General features: G+C 46.1%; 1 long non-coding RNA gene across 3 annotated transcripts in view; it reads left to right on the forward strand.

The window, feature by feature from the left end:
• The window catches only part of LOC143930699 (uncharacterized), a 173,119-nt gene extending 166,305 nt beyond the window's left edge, over positions 1-6,814 (forward strand). For all 3 annotated transcript variants that reach the window (XR_013262810.1, XR_013262813.1, XR_013262812.1), the window contains one exon: positions 6,577-6,814. This is a non-coding gene — a long non-coding RNA (uncharacterized LOC143930699). The remainder of the gene's footprint in view (positions 1-6,576) is intronic.
• The last annotated feature ends 13,295 nt before the right edge of the window (positions 6,815-20,109 follow it).

A 20,109-nucleotide genomic window follows, 5' to 3' on the forward strand; every position in this document is an offset into this window, starting at 1 on the left:
CCGAAGCCATGGCCTCGCCTAAAAAGTTCTGCCCACAGCACCTCAGGACCGGCGCAGTGGTGAAAAAAAATATCTAAAACAATCCATTTGTTTAAATTTTGAATCGATTTGACCTCTCAACTCGATTCAAGATTTCAATTGATTTTTTCCCCAGTCCTACTTAGAAGTGACACTAAACTCTGATTTTAAAACCATCTTTTCAAATATGTATTCTTAACTCAAAAAAATATCCTCTGTGGCTCTCAGCCCCCTCCAAATTATTTTCTTTTATTTTTTGCTCACACATGATTGCAACTAATATAATATGCACTGCTTGTTTAAAAGAAATGGGTGTGAGGGGGAAAAGGAGAGGTTGAGAAGCTCGAGGAGGAGAACGTTGGTAAGGAGGCAGAAAAACACACAACGAGAAATAATTTCATGAAAAATTTCCGAGGACAATTAACTACTTGCAGGCCGCCCACCACACATTTACTGCCGCAGGGCGGCCCGGCTGCACAAAAACAACATAGCTGTACTTTGTTTGCACTTCCTGGTCTGGGGCATGTGCATGCAACCCGCTCCCACTGTGATTGGACACAGCAGGACCTAATCAGCGGGTCTGCGATCATTCAGAGGAACAACAGAACGGTGGTCTGTAAACCAGGCAGACCGTCGTTTTGTCCCAGAGGAAGAGAGAGATGTGTGATTCCTACTAATCAGGAACACCGATCTCTCTCTATATCTAGTGTCAGCATCCCCCACACAGTTAGAAGGCACAACCAGGGAACACATTTAATCCTTTGATTGCCCCTTATGTTAACCCCTTCCCTGCCAGTGTCATTTATACAGTGACAGTGCATTTTTTTTAGCATTGATCACTGTATTGGTGTCGCTGGTTCCCAAAAAGTGTCACTTAGTGTCAGATTTTTCCACCGCAATGTCGTAATCCTGCTAAAAATTGCTGATCGCCGCCATTACTAGTAAAAAAGAAAAAAGTCCCTAAATCTATCCCCTATTTTGTAGACATGATAACTTTTGCGCAAACCATCAATATACACTAATTGGGATTGTTTTACCAAAAATATGTAGCAGGATACATATTGGCCTAAATTGAGGAATGTTGTTTTTTTATTAGAAAAGTAAAAAAAAAAAAAAAAAAATATATATATATATATATATATATATATATATATATATATATATATATATATAATATATATTTTCGAAATTGTTGGTCGTTTTTTGTTTCTAGAGCAAACAATTAAAACCGCAGAGGTGATCAAATACCACCAAAAGAAAGCTTTATTTGTGGGGGAAAAAAAGGGCATACAATTTGTTTAGGTACAATGTCGCACGACCGCACAATTGTCAGTTAAAATAACGCAGTGCCGTATCGCAAAAAATGGGCTGGTCATTAAGGAGGTAAATCCTTCCGGGACTGAAGTGATTAAATGGTGGATATGTATGGATTCATTTTGTTGAATAAGGAGGATATTGTTGTGACTTTAAACCCCTTTCACACAGGCTGTGCGATCAGGTCGGCCTGTCCGTTATTCAGGTGGATCTGATCAGACCATCCATTCACCTCTATGGAATGGTGGATGTTAGTGGACACGTCTGCTGACATTGGCACGTAGGCACACTGAGCGTGCCGTTTTTAGCGGCGATTGTGCCGTTAGTGGTGGCTCATGCCCGTGCATGTGTGGGAGTGACATCATCGCGGCTCAGGCCAGTCACAGCGCCGGAGCTGCAATACCCAGAAGTCACTCCGGGAGATATGGCGGGGATGGAGGAGGGGAACGAGGACCGCTTTGGGGGCTTCGATCACAGGTAAGTGATTTATAATGAGCTAGTATGCTATACATAACTAGCTCACTATGCCTTTGTCTTGCAGGGTGTTTATTTTTATTTTTTTTCTAGAGGGTTTAATTCCTCTTTAACCACTTGCTTACTGGGCACTTAAACACCCTTCCTGCCCAGACCAATTTTCAGCTTTCGGTGCTCTCACAATTTGAATGACAATTACTCAGTCATGTAACACTGTACCCAAATGAATTTTTTGTCCTTTTTTTCCCCACAAATAGAGCTTTCTTTTGGTGGTATTTGATCACCTCTGGGGTTTTTATTTTTTGCGCTATAAATGAAAAAAGACCGAAATTTTTTGAAAAAAAACGCATATTTCTTTGTTTCTGTGACAGAATTATGCAAATTATTAATTTTTCTTCATAAATTTTGGCCACAATTTATACTGCTACATATCTTTGGTAAAAATAACCCAAATTAGTGGATATTATTTGGTCTTTGTGAAAGTTAGAGAGTCTACAATCTGTGGTGCGAATCGCACAAAATTGATCACATCTGATGTACTGGTGGCCGATCTCATTTCTTGTGACCCGAACAAGTCAGGAAAGTACAAATACCCCCCAAATTACCCCTTTTTGGAAAGTAGACATTCCAAGGTATTTAGTAAGAGGCATAGTGAGCTTTTTGATGTTGTCATTTTTTTCCCACAATTCTTTGCAAAATTAAGATTTTTCATTTTTTTTTTCTCCACAAAATTGTTATTGTAATAGGTTATTTCTCTCACGTGGCATGTGTATACCACAAATGACACCCCCCAAAAAATTCTGCTACTCCTCCTGAGTATTACAATACCACATGTGTGGGACTTTTTCACAGCCTGGCCACATAGAGAGGCCCAACATGCAGGTAGCGCCATCATGTGGTCTAGGAACATAAATTACACATCTAACTTGTTGACTATTTATTACACTTTTAAAGCACCAGGACAATGACACGTGACACTGATGACAAATGGCACTTATACGTGGCACTGATGACAGATGGCACTAATATGTGGCACTGATGACAAATGGCACTAATATGTGGCACTGATGACACGTGGCACTTATACGTGGCACTGATGACACGTGGCACTAATACGTGGCACTGAAGACACGTGGCACTAATACGTGGCACTGATGACAGATGGCACTAATACGTGGCACTGATACATGCCACCGATGACAGATGGCACTAATACATGGCACCGATGACGTGTGACACTGATGACAGATGGCACTGATAAGTGGCATTGATGACACGTGACACTGACAACAGATGGCACGTGACACTGACAGGTGGCACTGATGACAAATGGCAAAGATACGTGGCACTGATGACAGATGGCACTAATACGTGGCACTGATACATGCCACCGATGACAGATGGCACTAATACATGGCACCGATGACGTGTGACACTGATGACAGATGGCACTGATAAGTGGTATTGATGACACGTGACACTGACAACAGATGGCACGTGACACTGACAGGTGGCACTGATGACAAATGGCAAAGATACGTGGCACTGATGACAGATGGCACTATGTGGCACTGATGACACGTGACACTGATGACAGATGGCACTTATACGTGGCACTGACGACAGGTGGCACTGACGACAGGTGGCACTGACAACAGGTGGCACTGGGGGCAGGTAGCACTGGGGTGGATGGCACTGGGGGCAGGTAGCACTGGGGTGGATGGCACTGGGGCAGATGGCACTGGGGCGGATGGCACTGCTGGGGGAGGATGGCACTGCTGGGGGAGGATTGCACTTTTTATTTTATTTTTTTACTTTTTTTTTAACTAGAGGCAGAACGGCTGCCGCTGCAGCCGTTCATCTCTCCCCTCTCACACTGTCTGTGCGAGGAGGGAGAGCGGCGCTGAGAGATGATCTCATATGTTTACATATGAGATCATCTCCCATTGGACATGCCGATCACGCTGTAAACGGCCGCTGTGATTGGCCGTTTACAGCGATCTGTGTTTGCCTGTCCCTGGGGGACACGGCGAACACAGAACTTCCGCGATGCGCGCCCGCGGCGGCGTGCATTGCGGAAGTAAACATCAGGACATCCAGGGACGACCGCCCGGACGAACGCGCCTGCTCTACGGCCGTCATTCGGCTATAGGGCGGGCGCGAGGTGGTTAATGTAACCAATTTCACTTTGAATTGGACATGAAATTGTATCTGTAGGTTTGGATAAAGTGTTGAGGGGTTACATCCCCTGTCAGGTTTAACTGCTACCTGTGTCCCTGTTGGGGAGATTCAACACACAAATCAGCGCCAAACCCTTTCTAGTGATTAGCGCCAGTCTTCAGGCCTCTTCCCCTGCAGGATGGAATGTTGGAGGAGTTCAGTACACCATTCGAGTACAAAACATCCCCAGAAATTGAATTTACTGTGTGTGACTTTACAGGGGAAATTGTCCTTAGCTTAGTGAATGTGGTGAAAATCTGTGCAAAGAAGATCGAAAAATCAGTATTTATACTTTCACATGATTGGATTATGGAGGTCAACAGAGCTTCACCACATTCAGTAAGCTATGGAGTGACACAGTGATCAGACTATTTGCCTTTAGTAAATCGACCCATAGTGTTTCCAAAAGTAAAAGGTAGTTTTTTTTTTTTTTAGATGGAGTAGGAAAGGGTTAAGCCCCCGTTCACACACCGAATACAACTTTGAAATAGATTTGAAAGCCGCAGGTCATCACAACTTCTATTTCAAATCGGCGAGGCACCTCAAAGTCGAAGACGCACCCATTTGATCAGTTCCATTGTCAACAAGGTGCGACTTGTCATGTGATTTTGGATCTGTCAAATTTGTATGACAAGTGGCAACGATGTGAATGGGTACTTAATCCTAATCTGGTATTTTTGCTGACAGTTTGCTACTAAGAAAATTTCCCTTCATATTTTGTCTGGGAGAGGCAACAGGAAATCTCACCAAAGTGAATTGATCTCCCATCACACCCCTTACATTAGTTTGTATGGCCCCCACATGCTTGTATGCATGCCTGATAACATCGGGGATGCTCCTAATGAGACAACAGATGGTGTCTTGGGGTGTCCTGGGGTATTTTCTCCCAGATCTGGAGCAGGGCATCGCTGAGCTCCTGAACAGACTGAGGTGCAACCTGGCGGCGTCGGATGGACCAAAACATAATGTCCCAGAGGTGTTCTATTGGATTTAGGTCAGGTGAGCGTGGGGACCATTCAATGGTATCGATTCCTTCAGGAACTGGCTGCATACTCTCGCGACATGAGGCCAGGCATTGTCGTATACCAGGAGGAACCCAGGACCCACTGCACCAGCGTAGGGTCTGATAATGGTCCAAGGATTTCATCCTGATACCAAATGGCAGTCAGGGTGCTTGCCTGATTCTTACCCACCGCCACCCCTGCCTTTGTCTAACCCCTCTGCCACCCCTGCCTGTGTCTAACCCCTCTGCCACCCCTGCCTGTGTCTAACCCCTCTGCCACCCCTGCCTGTGTCTAACCCCTCTGCCACCCTTGCCTGCGTCTAACCCCTCTGCCACCCTTGCCTGCGTCTAACCCCTCTGCCACCCTTGCCTGCGTTTAACCCCTCCTCCACCCTTGCCTGCATCTAAACCCCCCCGCCACACCTGCTGGTGTCTAACATCCCCCCTGCCTGTGTCTAAACCCCCCTACTACCCCTGCCTGTGTCTAAACCGCCGCCCCTGCCTGTGTCTAAACCCCCCACCACCCCTGCCTGTGTCTAAACCGCCACACCTGCCTGTGTCTAACCTCCCCTCTGCCTGTGTCCTAAACCCCCCGGTCACCCCTGCCTGTGTCTAAACCTCTCCTACTTGTTCCTTACCCCCCCTGCTTCCCCTGCCTGTGTCTATCCCCCCCACCACCATTGCATTTGACTGAACCCCCCACCACTGTCGCATGTAAATCTGATTTCCTGATAAATTAAATTTTAGCGTTCATTGCCATGATATAAAATAATGGTTGTGGGGGCTTTTGGTGGGGGTGAGTTTTTTTTTTGGGGGGGGGGGGGGAGGTGGGCTGGGCAGCATTTCATTTCTGGACCCAGGCAGCACAATGTCTTGGGCCAGCCCTGATAAGTTTTTTTTTTTTTAAGCAGTGTACTTACCTGAATTTGCCTTAGGCTGAGTTCACACTGGCATTAAGAGCAGGTGTTTGAGAGGCGTTTTAAAAAGCCCCCCAAATGCCTATGCACAAGATACAATAGATATACAGTGCTGTTCACACTAAGCGTTAGAGTCGTGTTGCTTCAAAATTGAAGCCTCATGTCGAGTCAGGAGGTGTTTGAAGCCTTTTCAACGCCCCCCATTCAAGTCTATGGTAAATGCTCTGGTAGGCGGTTGCAGGGCATTAAGATTTGTTCATTTACTGTAATAAAATAGGCATTTGTGGAGCAGTTTTAACGTTCATCAAATGCTTCAAAACTACCCATAGGGTGTTTGTGGAGCATTTTTAACTCCTCATTAATGCTTGTAAAATGCCTGTCTAATGCCCAGACTAAAGCTCATTGATGCCGGTCTGACATCCACACTAAAGCCATACAAACTCTATAGGAGTGTTTGTTGAGCATTAGATATTTATATCAGCATCTTGCAGTCCTTATACAGCAGGTCGTCCTTCACATTTTTGTTACCACTGTGACAATCATATTATTTTGTATTTATACATGCACTGTATACTTCCTTCATAATTGTTTTGCAAGAAGTTAATGTCCATATTTTATGTCTTTTGACAGTTCTACTTCATCAGTTTGTCTTCCTGAAGAAACAGACTCTGCCCTGCGAAACGTGTCGAGAACATATTCAAGACGCTATGAGTGGAATCTTTAAAAATGTATGACAGCATTTATATAACATGTTTTATAACTGTCCTCATCTTGATTTAAAGTGTACAGTTTTGTATTATGTGTTTAACTTGGTGCCTTATTTAAGTTTTTACTGAACATAGACAATAAAAGTTGTTTTTTACTTGGAGATTTTTTCTTGGTGTGGTACTTTTAAAGTCCTATTGAACTTTGTGTCTTAGGGAATGCTCTCTTTATGCATGTGTAATATATTATGTATGCACTTCCTTCCCTGGAGTTGTTGGCTTCAAAACCCTGGAAATTGAGAGAGAGAGAAAGTCTCAGCCAAATGTCCCATCCATGCTACAAGCCAGAAGAGCATACTCGCCAACTGTCCTGGGAAATTCTCAGGATTTAGACCTTTGTCCCGGCCTTACCATTTCCTGGGAAATGTCCCGGGAAATCTTTTTTCCCACTAGAGGCTGTGGCGGTGTCCTGTCAGATAGTGTCCGCATTCGCAGTACACATGACAAGCAGATTCTGAAAAGATCCGAAGATGAACGGCGCCTGCGTCGTGAGTCCAGGTTCTAGCCCCACCATCCAAGTGGACATAGTTAGAATAAAAAAGAGCCGAGCAAAGCGAGGCCGTGCCCGAAGCGTGGCGAGCGACACAAGCCTGCAAGGGTCCCTCTAACTATGTGCAGCCCTATGTCCACTTGGATGGTGGGGCTTACACCTGGACTCATGGCGCAGGAGCCGTTCATCTTTGGAAATTTTCCGAATCTCCTTGTGCTCCATACTGTGCAAGCGCTGCGCCTGCACAGTACACAGCGGACACTGTTCCATAGGTGAACATTTTTGGACAGAACACCGGCACTAATAAAATGTCTCTGCCGGCTGCCATTTTACTGAAGACCAACTATCGTGAGGAAGAAAGAAGAGGCGGAACCCAGGCTCTGCCTTTTGGTTCTTCCCTTCAGCTGGTCATCTGTAATTGGGCGGAGGCCAAATCACCTGCGGCCCACACCTGAGGGGACACTTAATGTAAGGAGGGACTCCACTGGCTGGGGACACCTGATGTATAGGGGGACTCCGCTGGCTGGGGGCAACTGATGTATAGGGACACTCCGCTGGTTGGGGACACCTGATGTAAAGGGGCACTCCGCTGGCTGGGGACAACTGATGTATAGGGGGACTCCGCTGACTGGGGACACCTAATGTATAGGGGTACTCCGCTGGCTCGGGACAACTGATGTATAGGGGGTCTCCGCTGGCTCGGGACAACTGGTGTATAGGGGGACTCCGCTGGCTGGGGACAACTGTTGTATAGGGGGACTCCGCTGGTTCGGGACAACTGATGTATAGGGGGACTCCGCTGGCTCGGGACAACTGTTGTATAGGGGGACTCCGCTGGTTCGGGACAACTGGTGTATAGGGGGACTCTGCTGGCTTGGGACAACTGGTGTATAGGGGGACTCCGCTGGCTGGGGACAACTGATGTATAGGGGGACTCCGCTGGCTGGGGACAACTGGTGTATAGGGGGACTCTGCTGGCTTGGGACAACTGATGTATAGGGGGATTCCGCTGCCTGGGGGCACCTGATGTATAGGGGGACTCCGCTGGCTGGGGGCACCTGATGTATAGGGGGACTCCGCTGGCTGGGGACACCTGATGTAATGAGGGAATCAAAGTTACACAAAAAAGAACGCAAAGAACATATTAAACACACCGCAAAACGTGCTGGAAAAGCACATCAACCACAACCTGCATAGATGTGAATCTAGCCTTAGCGAAGGTTCTGGTTTTTCCCCACAGGTGTATTGCAATATCCTATTTGGGGAGGGTCATTTCTCATAACCCCCCTGAAAAGAGGGCTTCACAATTCATGTACTGACAAGAAGCCTATTGATAGGAGGAGAAAGAAAAGAGACAGAGATGAGCTCAGCCAAATCAGCCAACATTGGAGCCATGTATGACCAGCTTTAGTTAGCTCTTATAACACACTATATAATGTTTATTTGTTTTTGAGTCATGTCTAAAAAGAAGTATAAAAAACATGGGTCTTCCACATGCCACTTAGGCCCCTTTCACCCATGCGGACAGTTTCGGATGAAATACGGACATATATGCATCCCTATGACCCGATATCATCCGTCTCCGCTATGGTCCGATTCTGCAGACGGAGGAAAATCCTATTTTTCTATCCTTCTGCAGAGCGGATCGAAAGAACACGGACAGACGGTCCATGTTCATCCGATCTCCCATAGAGGAGAGCGGAGATCTGACAGGGCACTCCCTGCACACTGTGCAGGGACCGCCCTGTCATCCGCCGGCTCAGCGGGGATAAATGGAGCGATCTCTGTTGAGCAAGTGGATGTTCACGGGGCGGATCATTACGGATCCGTCCCGTGTGAAAGGGGCCTTACAGGGTAGCCCACTATGAAGACATAAGACATACAGGACAGCACAGTGGTTCATGGCTCTACCTTCATGGAGTTTGCATGTTCTCCCTATGCTTGTGTGAGCTTCAAGATCATGTGGTAGGTTAACTGGCCCAACTATGTATACTTGTATATTCACTATATTACCAAATGTATTGGGACACCTGCCTTTACACACCCATGAACTTTAATGGCATCCCAGTCTTAGTCCATAGGGTTCAATATTGAGCTGGCCCCCCCTTTGTAGCTTCCACTCTTCTGGGAAGGCTGCCCACAAGGTTTAGGAGTGTCTATGGGAATCTTTGACCAGTCTTCCAGAAGCGCATTTGTGGAGTCAGGCACTGATATGGATAAGAAGGCCTGGCTAACAGTCTCCACTCGAATTCACCCCAAAGGTGTTCTATCGGTTGAGGTCAGGACTCTGTGCAGGCCAGTCAAGTTCCTCCACCCCAAACTCACTCATCCATATCTTTATGGAGCTTGCTTTGTACACTGGTGCGCAGTCATGTTGGAGCAGGAAGGGGTCATCATCAAACCGTTCCCACAAAGTTGGGAGCATGAAATTGTCCAAAATGTCTTGGTATGCTGACGCCTTAAGAGTTCCCTTCACTGGAACTAAGGGACCAGGCCCAACCCCTGAAAAACAACCCCACATCCTAATATCCACTCCACCAAATGATTTGAACCAGTGCATAAAGCAAGGTCCATAAAGATACAGATGAGTGAGTTTGGGGTGGAGGAACTTGACTGGCCTGCACAGAGTCCTTTCCTCAACCCGATAGAACTCCTTGGGGATGACTTAGAGCAAAGACTGCGAGCCAGGCCTTCTCATCCACATCAGTGCCTGAGCTCACAAATGTGCTTCTGGAAGAATGGTTCAACATTCCCATAGACACACCCTAAACCTTGTGGACGGCCTTCCCAGAAGAGTTGAAGCTGTTATAGCTGCAAAGGTGGGCCAACTCAATATTGAACCCTATGGACTAAGACTGAGATGCCATTAAAGTTCATTTGCATGTAAAGGCAGGCGTCCCAATACTTTTGGTAATATAGTGTACATCTGAGATATGAATCTTAGATTGTAAGCTCCTGAGGACAGGGGCTGATGTGAATGTACAAAAATATCCTAAGTGCTGCATTAATTGTTGGTGCATAAATACATACTTTTAATAAATAAAAAACCCGGGGTCAGGAATAAACTTTGCAAGTCTCTTCTGCCAAAAACTTTCTACGCCCCGCGTACTTTTCATTATTATTACAGGGCTTTAATTCCACTTTAATTTAAAATGTATGTTCAGCAGGTTTTGTACCAGAAACAAAGTTTTGTGTCATAACAATTAAACTGAAATAATTTTAAAATAACTAAAATTTTTTTAATAAAATATAATTTAAATAAAAGGCAATAATGTACAAGGAACTCTCTACAAAATGGAAAGGGATTCTGGGCAATGCAAAAAAAAAAGCCTCTTGTCACATTCGGAGCCTCCAGTTTCCTCTCCTAGAAAGTCATAAAAAGATGACATTTTATTTGAATGGATGGGAAATCTGTTGGTAAAATATGACATTTAATGGAATTTGGGCTAAACTAAGAATTATGGTCTTACAAAGGTTCTCTGGAAAGAGACGACCTGTAAAGCAATGAGGGGCGAGTCCCACCGGTGCGATGTCCGAGATCGGTTGTGATTCGCACTGCAGTGCAAATCACATGCGATCTCTGTATGATGCGATTACAGCAACACAGATGGTATGGCTGAATTTGCATCGCATTTGGACCAAACTCGCACAGGACCGCCAATGCGATCCGATTCCTGTCCGAATTTGCAGATCGCACTGCAATCTGCAAATTGATTTGGGGGTACCATTAACTTTTAACTGACACTCCCAGCAGTTCACATAGGGCAGTGTGAACTGCCGCCAGGAGACATGCGATGTGGGAACCCGCAGTGGATTCGCAGGGTTCCTGTATCACAGTAGAGTGAAACGAGCCTAAGTGCCGGTCCAGACTAGTGCAATGAGAGAACCCTGCGAATCAACTGCGGGCTCCCGCATCGCGCTCGACACGTAAGGCAGTTCACACTGCCATATGCGAACTGCTGGGGAGTGTGAGTATATGTTAACGACACCCCCATTTCAGCTTGCATATCACACTGCGAACTGACAGTCCGAACAGAAAAAAGGGTCCTGTGCGTGTTTGCCCCGAAAGCGGTGCGATATCAGCCATACTATCTGTATGGCTGACTTCGCACCCGCACAGACATCGCATGTAATGTGAACAGCAGTGCGCTGCGAATTACATGCAATGTCTGGCATTGCGCTAGTGTGAACAAGCACTTAAACATTATTTTTGTAATCTTGAGATCCTTTAACTTGTAATACTAACAGAGTAAAACTTATACAGCCCTGCCCTCTGCTGGTAGAATTGCAGACTGCAGTTCTGCTATGCAGTAGTGTAACTAAAGGCAAACTTTGTTTTTAGTAATTGATGGGGTGGAGAGCGATTAGAGCATCTGTCAGGTTTTTACTGCTTCCTTTCCCCCTATTAGGGAGATTCACCTGTTGTATTTGTCATGTTTACAGTTATCACTGAAAGTGAAAATTAATTAAAATCTAAAACGTTGGGTTGTCATCAGAATAGTAATAGAGGGTAAATGTTTAAAGAGGAAGTAAACCCTGATGAGTTTACTTCCTCTTTGATTCCCTGCAAAGGTAAAGCATAATAGACTACTATGCATTGCATAGTAGCCCATTATGTGTCACTTACCTGACACAGGAGCCAGCGAAGTCACCCCTGTCCCCTGTAGTGCGGAGCGTCCATCTTCTTGGTGGGTCTCACTGCTCCGGCGCTGTCATTCGTCGGAGCTGTGATGACGTCACTCCCGCGCATGGGCACAGGAGCCGCCACTCGTGGCATATCGCTGTTAACTGCGGCGCGCTCAGTGTGCCTGCTCGCTGCTGTCTACGTCGCATGCGCCGTAGACAGCGGTGCCTGTCTTTCGGCAAATATTTCGGCGGATATTTCTTGGACCTACAGGTAAGCCTTAATCTAGGCTTGCCTTAATCTAGGCTTACCTGTAGGTCAAAGTGGTTTTAAGGGTTTACAACCACTTTAAATGGGAACACTAGTTCTGGCAACAACCAGGGATTGTATTTCTTTATATGCATTTTTACCGGTACAAGCCGCATGGGGAAGGATCAACCTCTTTTTCCATTAGGGGTCTGTCCCAGGGTATTTTTTCTTTGACAACCAGGGATTTCCTCTCACTTCCTGTTTTGGCTATTGGACAGGAAGTTAAGTGATATCTTCCCAGTGGGACACAGATTGCAAAACAATACCCGACGGGTTATAACCCTCCTTTACTCTATACAAAATGAAAATAAAGTTTTGCCTTTAGTTCTACATTAAGCAGTCAGTGTAAATAAAGATCTAAAACTAATATACAGCACAAGCCACCAGCCACCATTTTCAGAATAAAATAAAAAAATATTTTTGCATTTCTTCATCTTATGCCAGGTTTTCTTCCCTCACCAGTAAAGAAATTTAAAAAACAAGCTTTTGGCTCTAGGTCTACCAAGGGTGCTTTATTAAAGAGTACCCTATTATATTAAAGGTCCAATCTGCTCAAAACTGCTATTTTACTTTTGGGTGGAGTTTTTTTTATTTTTATTTTTAATCTTTCACTGGCTCCTTATGCTTCTCGGGGATTAAAGATACAAAATCTGACTCCATTGCAGACCTGCTGTAATTTTTGTTTATATTGTAAGATAAATAAAACTTCCAATAAGGAAAGGAACGCCTACATATAGTGCATCCGGAAAGTATTCACATTGCTTCACTTTTCCCACATATTGTTATGTTATAGCCTTATTCCAAAATGGATTAAATTCAATACTTTCCTCAAAATTCTACAAACAATACCCCATAATGACAATGTGAAAAAAGTTTATTCAAATCTTTACAAATTTAGTAAAAATAAAAAAACGAAAAAAAGAAATGCCATATACATAAGTATTCATAGCCTTTGCTCAATACTTTGTTGAATCACCTTTGGCACCAATTACAGCCTCAAGTCTTTTTGAGTATGATGCTACAAGCTTGACACACCTATTTTTTGCAGTTTTTCCCATTCTTCTTTGCAAGACCTCTGAAGCTCTATTAGGTTGGCTGATGAGGCTGCCACCACCATGCTTCACTGTAGGGATGGTATTGGCCAGATGATGAGCGGTGCCTGGTTTTCTCTGACATGACGCTTGCCATTCATGTCAAAGAGTTGAATCTTTGTTTTATCAGACCAGAGAGTTTTGTTTCTCATGGTCTGAGAGTCCTTCAGGTGCCTTTTGGCAAACTCCAGGTGGGCTGTCATAATATGCCTTTTACTGAGGAGTGGCTTCTATCTGGCCACTCTACCATACAGGCCTGATTGGTGGAGTGCAGAGATGGGTGTTCTTCTGGAAGGTTCTCCTCTCTCCACAGAGGAATGCTTGGGCTCTGTCAGAGTGACCATCGGGTTCTTGGTCACCTCCCTGACTAAGGCCCTTCTTCCCAGACCGCTCAGTTTTGCCCACTTTAGGAAGCATCCTGGTGGTTCCAAACTTCTTCCATTTACGGATGATGAAGGCCACTGTGCTCGTTGGGACCTTTAATGCTGCACATTTTTCTGTACCCTTCCCCAGATCTGTGCCTCCATACAATCCTGTCTTGGTGGTCTACAGTCAATTTATTGCAGTTCATGGCTTGGTTTGTGCTCTGACATGCACTTTTACCTGTGGGACCTTCTATAGACAGGTGTGTGCCTTTCCAAATCATGTCCAATCAATTGAATTTACCACAAGTGGAATTCAATCACTTTGTAGAAACATCTCAAGGATGATTAGTGGAAACAGGATGCACCTGAGCTCAATTGTGAGTGTCATGACAAAGCTATGAATCCATGGGATTTTTTTGTTTTTTATTTTTAATAAATTTGTAAACAAACTTCTTTCACGTTCTCATTACGGGGTATCGTTTGTAGAATTTTGGGGGAAAGAATGTATTTAATCCATTTTGTAGGCTGTAACATAACAAAATGTGGAAAAAGCGAAGTGCTGTGAATACTTTCCGGATGTACTATAAATCCTAAGCAGTGGTGGAACTTTCAGGGTCGCAGCAGTCACACTTCCGACTGGGCCCTGCCGTTCTGCCGCTGTGGGGGGCCCCAAGACCCGGCATCTCCCCTGCACCTCTGGCTGTCTGTTTTTAGTATGCAGTGGGGGGAGGTGAGAGGCAGCTGTATGGTGCCCGCGGAATCTCCCTGGGGCTTGTAGTTCTCTCTTCGAATGTATACAGTGGAGAGAGGAGGGCCTCTGACCCGGGCATGTATCTGCTTCACTCTTCAGAGTGTCGCTCTGCTTCTACACTCTTGCCGATACATTCCCAGGTCAGAGGCCCCTCCCCTCTCCACTGTATACATTCAGAGAGAGAAGTACAAGCCCCAGGGAGATCCCCCCGTCCATGGACACAATAGAGCTGCCGATCGCCACTTCCCACCTCCCCCCAGGTGGGAGGTACAGAGATGTGCTGGGGGTTGGAGGTGCACAGACAGCGGAGACCAGCCAGGTACAAGGGAACCTCTGGAAAGGGGGGGTGCAGCTGTCTGGGGACCCTGATGTAAGGGGGGGCCTCTGGGGACCCTAATGTAAGAAAGGCACTGTCTGGGGACCCTGAAGTAAGAGGGGCCCTCTAGGGACTCTGGAGTAAGGGGGCCCTCTGGGGGCCCTGAAGTAATGGGGGCCCTCTGGGGACCCTGAAGTAAGGGGGGCCCTCTGGGGAACCTGATGTAAGGAGGGGCTCTCTGGGCACTCTGATGTAATGAGGGGGGCTTTGGGGACCCTGATGTAAGGGGGGCTGTCTAGGGACCCTGATATAATGAGGGGGGCTTTAGGGATCCTAATGTAAGGGGAGGCTTTCTGGGGACCCTGATGTAAGGAAGGGGCTCTCTGGGGACCCTGATGTAAAGCAGAGGCTCTCTGCAGACCCCAATGTAAGGGGGGCCCTCTGAGGACCCTGATGTTAGAGGGGCCCTCTGGGGACCCTGATGTAAGGGGGGTTCTCTAGGGAACCTGATGTAAGGGGGGTACTCTGGGGACCTTGATGTAAGGGGGGGTTTCTGGGGACCCTGATGTAGGGAAGAGGCCCTCTGGGGACCCTGATGTAAGGAAGGGCTCTCTGGGGACCCTGAAGTAAGAGAGGCTCTCTGAGGACCCTGATGTAAGGAAGGGGCTGTCTGGGGACCCCAAAGTAAGGAAGAGGCTCTTTGGGGACCCTGAAGTAAGGGGGGGACCCTGATGTAAGGAAAGGGCTGTCTGGGGACCCTGAAGTAAAGGGGAGGCTCTCTGGGGACCCTGATGTAAGGGGGTCTTCAGGGGACCCTGATGTAAAGGGGAGGCTCCCTGGGGATCGTGATGTAAGGGGGAGCTCTCTGGGGACCCTGGTGTAATGAGGGGGGCTTTGGGGATCCTAATGTAAGTAGGGAGGCTCTCTGAGATCCAGATGTAATGAGGGGGGCTCTGGGGAATCACATTCAGATATGTAACGATATTTATATATATATATATATATATATATATATATATATATATATATATATATATATACACATTATAATTATATTATAAATACATGCATAGACATACAGTACATGTGTATGCCCTCCCAAGCCTATGACTTTCTTTACTTCACTGCTATGGGATCTATCTTTTGTAAACCTAGCATCACACCTGGTGGGGGCCCTTCATGGTTTCTTGCACTGGAGCCCTAAAGATTCTAGTTATTCCTCTGTTTAAGGATAAACCTCTTTTCTTCTAATTTTAATGAGTGGCTACGTGTCTTATTAAACTCCCTTCCACAAAAAAAGTTTTATCCCTATTGTGGGGTCACCAGTACGGTATTTGTAAATTGAAATCATATCTCCTTTCAAGCGTCTCTTGAGAGGGGATATCAAGTTCAGCTCTCGCAACCTTTCCTCATAACTAATGTCCTCCAGACCCTTTATTAGCTTTGTTGCCCTTCTCTGTACTCGCTCCATTTCCAGTACATTCTTTCTGAGGACTGGTGCCCAGAACTGGACAGCATACTCCAGGTGCGGCAGGACCAGGGTCGTGTAGAGTGGCAGAACTATTGTTTTATCTCTAGAGTTGATACCCTTTTTAATGCATGCCAATATTCTGTTTGCTTTATTAGCAGCAGGCTGAGCCTATCATCTAATAGGACCCCCAGGACCTTTTCCATCTTAGATTTCCCCAGAGGTTCTCCCCCTAGTGAGCAGATTGCATTCATATTTTTGCCACCCAAATGCATTATTTTCCATTTTTCTACATTAAAGCCTAACAAAAAATAAAAATAGAACCTGCAAGGCAAAGGCATAATGAGCTAGTATGCATGGCATACTAGCTCATTATGAATAACTTACCTGAGATGGAAGTCCCTGAAGTGACCCACGTTGCCCTCCTCCGACGCCGCCATGATACGCGGAGTGACTTCTGGGTATCGAGGCTCCGGCGCTGTGACTGGCCGGAGCCGCGATGACGTCATCTCCGCACGTGGGAGCCGCCACTAACGGCATTATTGCCATTAGCAGCAGCATGCTCAGTGCACCGTGTAGGTTTAGGGGATATTTCATATTTCTTGGACCTACAGGTAAGCCTTAATCAAGGCTTACCTGTAGATCAAAGTGGTCTGTCAGGGTTTACAACCACTTTAAACCTCATTTGCCATGTAGTTGCTCACCCCATTCATTTGTTCAGATGTTTTTTGGAAGGTTTCCACATCCTGCGGAGAAGTTATTGCCCTGCTTAGCTTAGTATCATCCGCAAATACAGAGATTGAACTGTTTACCCCATCCTCCAGGTCGTTTATGAATAAATTAAATAGGATTGGTCCCAGCACAGAACCTTGGGGGACCCCACTACTTTCCACCCCTGACCATTCCAAGTACTCCCTATTTATCATCAACCTCTGAATTCGCACTTATAGCCACATTGGTAACTAACATCGAGGATAGAATAAGTAGACATACTGTATCTAGGGGTTTGCGGATTGTGTAACTAGGCTTCCCGAGGTCATCAATACAGCTCCTGGATAGTAGGATACTCTTGTGCCTGGTGTACTCATGGCGGAACAGCAGAAAGCAGCCGGAAGCAGGCAGGAGGTGTCGTTAACCAGTGGGGAACACAGGAGCCGCTGGACCAGAAGTAACATTAGTGAGAGGCGTGGGTGCCACGGATCAATCAGGGTAATCACCTCCACCTCTCCTTGTGATGACACAATAATGGATCACTGGATCATTGCTCAAGTTTCAGCTTATTTTCAGTTCATTTCACTGGGTTTTTTATTGATATTTACCTTTTTTCTTTATGGACTTTACAGTGCCTTGAAAACGTATTCCTGCCCCTTGAAATTTTTCACATTTGTCATGTTACAACCAAAAACGTAAATGTATTTTAAAAATAAACAAATTCAGTGCTATGTGATATATCACTTACTCAGGTAAAAAAATATATATAATTGGTGTGGGCAATGCGTGAGTGAATGTTGGTGCAACTTCAAGTGTCTCCCCCTGAGGAAGACACGTGATCGCCCTGTGTCGTCACTCATAGGGGAGCATCCAGGATATTGGAGGAGACAGTCACTTGCTCTCTAAGCTATCTGCTGATTCACACAAGCCTACAAACCATTTGGAGAGGATTTTAACATTGTATGTTTTCTATATCCTTCTATAGCACCTATAAAGTGTGAGTACCCTGATGTTTACCTACAATAAATTTCTATATTTAAATGATAATATACTATCTGGCCTCTTTTGTATTTTAAATTGAGGATACCATCTTTGGATTACACCTGGGGGAGCCTGTAAATCCTGCTACTTAGAGCCCAGAGGTGGTTCAGTTGCTGTTCTGGTCCAAACTTAATTACGCGGTCACACAATTGGAGGTGAGCGCAGTCACACGGGGGGGAGCACGTGTGTGAAGTCACGGTTAATATTATTTGGATCATCATCACAGAATCACTTATGGGACATTATATCATATATATATTTTTTAACTGTGGACTTGCTGAAAATAAGTTTTGAATATATATATATATATATATATATATATATATATATATATATATATATATATATATTTATTTTCACTGTGGACTTGCTGAAATTAAGAATTTTGATATTTTGATGTTTACTTAAATTTCCTTTATTTCTTTCACTGTGTACTTGCTGGACATCAAGTATTTCCTTTATATATTTTTGCACCATTTACTGTATATTCTTTGTTTGCAATGTTGCCAACCTACCAGATTAAAATTTACTGACACAACACCCAAAATTTACTGGCACAGCCAAAGTTTTTACTGACATTTCCAAAAGTTACAAAATTATAGTTTTAAGTGCAAATGAGAGTATTTAGGCTACAAACAAATACAATATGCAATTACCAATATGATTTAAAGTAGATAAGGCAAAAAAACATATTTCTTATTTATTTTCAATATAGTAAGTAACTCAGGGACAGGACTCAGGGGGGCAAGAAATTAGAATGGGTGCACACACACATAAAATTTACTCTCACAGTGACACTGACAGCAGTGTCAGAGGCGGCTCTCTAATTAGTTGGCCACCTAAGGCCTCTCACTCAAAGGGGCCTCGCGGCCGCCTAATTTGCCTGTGATCAATACTAATGTCGTTGCCAGTGGCTCTGCCTCTCCCCCCTCCTGTCGGGACTCCATGGCCCAGGGGCAGACTGACCAATCGGGCACTGCCTGAGGGCCCCCTGGGCCAATCATGGAGCATCCCGGTCTGGTGGCAGCAGGTGCGGGAAGCGGGACAGAAAAGACCTCTAGGTGTCAGCACCCAACTCCAGGTGTGATCTTAGCAAGGCGTGCGGGAGGCGGGTAGACATAGGGCACACAGCTGCTGAGGTAGCTGGGCTGCTCCTTCAGTCCGCGCCGTTCACCCGTGATCCCACTGCCAATTCAGTTCAGCAGTCAGGGACAGAAATCAGTACTACACAACAGCGCAGACCCATGACTGTGAAGGGGAAAGCACTTCAATGGATCCGATCTTCTGATGCTGCCTAGCCATCTGGAGAGAAAGTGAAGTGCCGGACCATACAGCCCTCCTGTGCTCCTGGATAGAAGGAAATAGAAGAATTGATCTTTCCATATTCCTCCTGCAGCCGCTAAATGTTTGCAGGAGAAACTAGCATTCACCGACTGCAGGAGAAATATGGAAAGATCAATTCTTCTATATGCAGCGGCTCCACTGCTCCTCCTATCCAGCTTTATTCGCTGTCCCCTGGCTCCGCCACCCATGATCTCCTCCGGCTCAACCCCACGCTCTCGGCCTCCCGAATCCAATGCTCTCGGTCCCCCATGTGCTCTCTTGCCCCAATGATTTTCTCCAGCCCCCCGTGCTCTCCACCCCACCCCATGCTCTCATTCCCCCTATCTGCTCTCCACCCCACCACATCATGCTCTCAGCCCCCCATCTGCTCTCTGCCCCCATGTTCTCCACCTAACCTTGCTTTGCAGCTCCCCCAGTGCTCTCTGCCCCCTATGTGTTCCCCGACTCCCCTCCCTAGTACTCTCCACCCCACCATGCTCTCCAGTTCCCCCCATGTGCTCCCTGGCTCTGAACCCGTGATCTCCTCCACCCTCTCTGTGCTCTCCACCCCACCATGCTCTCAGTCCCCCCATGTGCTCCCTTGCTCCACCCCCTATGATCTCCTCCAGCCCCCTGTGCTCTCCACCCCACCATGCTCTCAATCCCACCATGCTCTCAACCCCCCATCTGCTCTCCACCCCCCCAGTGTTCTCCACCCCACCATGCTCTCAACCTCCCAACTGTTCTGTACTTCACAGTGCTCTTCAGCTCCCCCAGTGATTTTTGCCCCCTCTCATGTGTTCCCTGGCTCCCCCAGTGCTTTTCACTGCACCATGCTCTCCGGTCCCCCCACCGTGCTCTCTGGCTCCCCCCATGCTCTCCACCCCATGTGCTCTCCTGTTCCCCCCCC

Source organism: Lithobates pipiens, unplaced genomic scaffold (assembly GCF_037356315.1).
Source record: "Lithobates pipiens isolate NorthernLeopardFrog02 unplaced genomic scaffold, aLitPip1_a1.2 Scaffold_10, whole genome shotgun sequence".
NCBI classification, from domain to species: domain Eukaryota; kingdom Metazoa; phylum Chordata; class Amphibia; order Anura; family Ranidae; genus Lithobates; species Lithobates pipiens.